Genomic DNA, 5903 nt, shown 5'->3' with positions numbered 1-5903 from the left:
TATTTATATGGGATATAATATAGAAGGTAATTATTGCTTTAGAAATTACATTATTCACACAGATGATTTCTATCTGAATCTCTTGGTTGAAATACTTTGCCCAAGGTAAGATAACTGTGCGATTATGGTAATGAGTATCCACGTCCGTCTGAGACCGTGGAACTGCCCTCCAGCACTGCCGCTCACATCAGGGGACGTAGGAACGACTATGGTTGCTGGCTTCACTGTGGCCAACTAGTTTATTGATGGGCATCTCCTCCTTGCCATCCTAAATTTCCACCACCATCACCACCTCCACAACCTTGTGCTTGTCGCCCCCAACTCAAGCTCAGTGCAAACCCCTTGGAGGGCTGGCATTACCCAAGGGACACAGAACTCTGCCTCACATTTGGTTTCTAGAAGCTCCGCAACAGCCACACTGTGGATGTAGACAGCCCTTAGCGTTATAAATGTGAGCCACTCGCGTGTCCCAAACACTCAAAAGAATTGAGACGAGGCGATAGTATTAGATACAAATATTTATTATTAAAACGCGACTCCTTGTAAGGAAGGGGAGGTGCTGGTGGGGGTGGGTGGTGCTGGAAGTGTGGGGGGCTGTGAGATGCTCAGAGGGTGTTCGAGGCCTGCGGGGGCAGGTCTTGGGAGGCTTCTTGAATGCCGGGCTCCAGTGAGCAGCCAGAGATGTCCTCTTCCTCCTCAACCGTGACAAGCTGTGGACATACTGACCCATTAGACACTACACACAACTCAGTACTTCTACCAGCTCAACTGGGATTACACACAACAATCAGCACCCCCTACTGGCAGACAAATGCCAATTGCACACCAGGTGCTGAGTCACCTTGTGCCCACAGGGACATCTGTCATTGGGGGTGCCCTTTCACACGTGTTGAGATGAGATGTGATGTAAAGCGCTCTGAGATGCCCCGGTGTACAGAAAGGTGCTAAATCATTCTCATCGTTATCACTGTGTCCAGCAATAATGAAATTGTCTATAGATAGATAATCTGTATTTGTAAACGGGGACCATGACGGCTTAACGTGATGGTTAGACCAGCTCATCATTATCATAATACACTGAATCGTGTGTGCATGAATCTATTATTTACGTTAAACGCAAATTATATACGTGTGTGTGTGTGTGTGCGATGCGCGAGTGCTGTGCACTCACCTCCACCTCGCTCTGCAGACGCTGCTGCTCCGAGTGTTCACTCTTCTCGTTGTCGCGGTAGGGCGCCAGCTCAGCGTGCAGCTCCGCCACTACACGTTGATACCACTGAATCTCTGCCTGCAGAGATTCCAGTTGCCAGTTCCTGTCAATGAGCTGCGTGGGCCACGGGCAAATGGCGGCAGAGGGACACAGGAAAGCATTTTAACGACTGCGTGAGGTTATTGCAGAATATACAGGTATAATAACACACACACAACCAGGATCTTCATTTATAATTGAGTAATGTAATGAGCTACGAAGCTCTTTTACACAGATGTCCATACACCACCTTTGACCAAATAAACCGAAATGCATCCAATCATCTCAGATCTTGGAAGAAAAGCATGGTTGAACCTCAAGTGCTTGGATGGGCAACCACCATCAATACAAACCAAGATAACACCTATAAAAGCATGATGAAGACCGCTTGTGTTGCAATCGAAACGTCGTGGGTTTTTTTATATTATTAAAAAAAAAGTACGTGACTTTACCGAAAGAATCAAGAATATGAATTCCTGCAGTCACGAAAGTTTTATGTTAAACATTTTTTAGGAATTAATTAACCCAAAATCTGGATTAAAATAATAGATTAAGATCGCTTCCCAACCAAAAAGAGGGAGGGGATGGAGATGCATGTAGCAGAGGGGAGCAGATGGTCTAGTAGTCGTAGGTCCTTCTACTAGAGGTGGGATGGTGGATCGTAACGTGGTACAGTCCCTAAACAGAGTATGCTCAGTAACCTAGTGCGCATCCATTCTGTACAACCATCAGTGTGAAAAATAAGTGTATACATACAGTCCTCGACTTAGGAACACCATATTTACGGAGACCCGACTTACGGATACCCGACTTCCGAATCTGTTTCTATGAAATGTATTAATTTTTGGTTACCATTGACTTTAAAACGCGAACTTGCACTTCCAAACTGAACCACAGAACTATTTTGTTCAGTGCTGCGATCCTCCACGAGATGTCATGAGTCAGCCTCGTGCACGCGCACATGTGCGTATATGTGAAAGTGATTGTGTGGGGAGCGGTAGTGTTGCAGTTCACGCGCTGCGCTACAAACCCACCGACCCAAGTTCAATTCCAACTCACGGCCAACACCAGTGACGATTATCTGAACCATTCCTGGGCCTCCCGTAGGTCAACTCGGCCTCAAATGAGCACCTAGCGCGCTGTATAAACATCACCACTCGGGACACAAATGCAGCTGGGTGTGGTGCTGGCACACAACCCCTCGCATGCCGTGCTTGCTTTCATAGGCTCTCGCTAACAGCACGTGCCCCAACAGCCTATTAAAGCTACACGGTGGATCTTTGTGCGGATCGGAAGTGTAGCGGTGAGTGAAAATAAAAAAATATTTTTACTACATTTTATGTATTACTTACGATACACTATAATTTTAGTGTTAATGCAAATGTACATGATTTCTTATTTACGAGTTTAACAATGCTTGACTCTTTTGTTGAACCTTAACACATTTTATAACACTGACAATATGGGAATTTAAATATCGCACATTATTGTATTCCGACTTACGAACCGTTCCGACTTATGAATGGGCCTCAGGAACTAAATGCGTTCGTAAGTCGAGGACTGCCATATTATTGATATATTTGTCTATTATACTATGTGTATTATTAGTTGTTTATCATGTAAAATTAGTTTACACTTGAAAAATATTCACCATAAATCCGGTATGTGGGAAAAAAATATTGATAGAGAATGTGTAGTGGCATAGCGCTGGCTGCTGGTAAAAAAGGGTAACTGCGGTGTATGGTAGTACCCACGTCAGCAGGCCACGATAGACACGAGAGAGGGACATCTAGGGGAAAGGTCACAGAGGGGGGCCATCGGGAACCCGCTAGTAGGTTCCAGAGAAGGGCCCCTGAGAGGGACCTTGTGGCTGTTGCTGGAAGTGGGATCCTCGTCGTGCTGTTCAAGATAGTCGTCGTCACCATCTCGTCATCGTCGTTGTCGTCTCGTCGCTGTCGTCTTGTCGCCATCGTCGCTGCCGTCTTCACTCGATATTACGCTGCTAGATAGGTGTTCGCTGTCTCCGTTCAGTGCCGTCAGTGTTAGATGGTTAGTGTTGTGTATAGGCAAGCAACGGTAATAGTGTGTACCCACGTAGGGTGTCTGTATTATCCCAATGGTGCTCGTTAAATAAAAGAACCGCCTAAAAGTCTTACTGTCTCTGAGTTAGTCACTACACATGTACACATGAAAGTGACTTCTGTAGTCAGAGATGCAAACGCTTGGGCGTCATATGGTGCCTTACTGTCGCCATCCAGCGTAAACTATTTGGGTCTTTATAGTAAAGTTCATAAATCTCAAGTACGCTATGGCAAGGTACCACAGTACATAACATGCGATTGGCTATCAATAACTTGAGTACGTTAATAGTGAAAGTACGTACAACGGGAGGGCGTAAATAATGGTATTACTGTATATATATGTGCGTTTGTGCCATGCCGGACTTCATAGGTGCTCGCTAACAGCACTTGCTCACCTTCGCCTCACTCTGCTGGTGCAGCACTTGCAGATCCTGGAGCTGACAGTGAATGCTCTGCAGGTTTTCTTGGTATGGCGCCAGCTCAGCGTGCAGCTCTGCCACCACACGCTGGTAACCCAAAATCCCCACCTGCAGGGATCCCAGGTGCTCATTCTTTTCGATGAGCTGCATGGGCCACGGACAAACGGCAGCAGAAGGACATGGCTAAGCATTTTAACGACTGCGTGCAGTTGTTAAAGAACATACAAATCCAACAAACACATACAGAACCAGTATCTTTATTTTAAATGAAGGAATCTGATAAGCTATGAAACTCTTTTTCACAGATGTCCATACACCACACCACCTGTGACCAAATGACCCGGAATGCACCCAATATTATAAGATCTTGGAAGAAAAGCAGGGTTGAACTTTGATGGTACTTGGATGGGTGACCACCATCCATACAACCCAAGATAACACCTAGAAAAGCCCAGCTATATGGATTAATTAACCCAAAAGCTACTTTAAAATGTCCGATTATAATTGCTTCCCAACCAAAAATAGGGAGGGGATGGAGATGCACGTAGCAGAGGGGAGTAGATGTTCTAGTAGTAGTAGGTACTTTTACTAGAGGTGGGATGGTGGATTGTAATGTGGTACAGTCCCTAAACAGAGGATGCTCAGTAACCCAGTGCGCATATACACATCTGTGTGAAAAATAAGTGTATCTATAGGCAGTCCTCAACTTACAAACACCTGCACTTACGAACCTGCTTCCATCAAATATATATTTTATAAAATTGACTTTAAACGCGAACTCGCACTTGAAAATTGAACCGCGTCACTATTTTGTTCAGTGGAGCAATCCTCCGCGACATGTAATAATTCAGGATGGCGCTTGGAGCAAGTGTTTGCCTATAAGTGTGTGTGTGTGTGCACGTGTCTATGTGTATGAAAGTGAATGTGTGGGGAGCGGTAGTGTAGCGATTAGCCTTCGAAAGCGGCGACCCGAGTTCGATTCCCGTTCATGGCCAACACCAGTGACGATTATGTGAACCGGTCCTGGGCGTCTCCTAGATCGACCCAGCCTCAAATGAGTACCTGGTGCGATGTGTAAACACCACCACTGGAGAGACAAAGGCAGCGAGGCATGGTGCTGGCCAATCACCCCCTTGTGTGCCATGCCGGCCTTCATAGGTGCTGCTCACTAACAGTACTTTCCCCAACAGTCTATTAAGGCTATACGGGGAGTCTTTGTCTGCGACGTGCGAATGCAGTGTACTCACCTCCGCCTCGCTCTGCTGGCGCAGCATGTCCAAATGCTGCAGCTGTGAGCGTGCGATCTGTGCGTTTTCGCGGTACTGCTCCAGCTCTGTGTGCAGCTCGGCCAGCATACGCTGATACCAAAGAATCCCCGCATGCAGGGATCCCAGCTCCTGGCTCCTCTCGAACAGCTGCTTGGGCCACAGGCAGAGGGACAGAGAAAAGCATTTTAACGACTGTGTGCGGTTATTGTAGAACATACAGATGCAACAACAGACACATTTAGAACCAGAATCTTTATTCATATTGGAGGAGTCTGATGAGCTGTGAAAATATTTTTCACAGATGTCCATACCCCATGTTTGACCAAATCACCCAGGATGCACCCAATCTTGTCAGACCATCATGCACACAACCCATGATTACGCCTATAAAAGCCCACATATATGGATTAAGTAACCCAAAATCTGCAGTAAAAGGTCAGATTAAAATCGCTTCCCAAACCAGGACAGAGAGGGCATGGACATGCACGTAGCAGAGGGGAGCAGATGGTCAGACCCTACACAGCCTGACGACTCAAGTGCTGTGTCACGGTCAGACCTGGGCCGTTCCGGGGCCAGGAGAGCCTGGGTTCTCAGCGGCCGTGGGAACGAGGCTGGGAGAGTTACCTGACGCAGAGTGTCCTCATTCTCAGCTTGGGACGTGGTCAGCTGATCCTGCAGCGCCGACAGTCCCTGTTGGGGGGTGGAGAGCTCCGGCTGGGCACTGGCGCGCTCCGCCTCACTCGCTGCGAGCTCCTCCTTGCTCGCCTTGAGCTCCTCCCTCAGCCGAGTGATTGTGTCCTCGTCCTCCTGAGCCTTAATACAGGCAACGTTCGTTTTACCATCGTAATCATCACCATCATCATCATGAACAGCCATGATCCGTCCA

At 47.0% G+C, this 5903-nt stretch overlaps 1 long non-coding RNA gene across 1 annotated transcript; it reads right to left on the bottom strand.

The window, feature by feature from the left end:
- Positions 1-302: 302 nt before the first annotated feature.
- Positions 303-3845, bottom strand: LOC142923738 (uncharacterized). The gene is made up of 3 exons (XR_012940815.1): positions 3726-3845; positions 1172-1324; positions 303-710 (listed from the first exon to the last, which is right to left on the bottom strand). It is a non-coding gene; the product is annotated as an uncharacterized LOC142923738 (long non-coding RNA).
- Between the last annotated feature and the right edge of the window lie 2058 nt (positions 3846-5903).

Source organism: Petromyzon marinus, unplaced genomic scaffold (assembly GCF_048934315.1).
Source record: "Petromyzon marinus isolate PM22_M1 ecotype Great Lakes invasive population unplaced genomic scaffold, UKy_Petmar_22M1.pri1.0 PM_Scaffold_63, whole genome shotgun sequence".
Classification (NCBI taxonomy): Eukaryota; Metazoa; Chordata; class Hyperoartia; order Petromyzontiformes; family Petromyzontidae; genus Petromyzon; species Petromyzon marinus.
The sequence above is the reverse complement of the archived record's forward strand: the minus strand, read 5'-3'. Positions and strand labels throughout refer to the sequence as shown.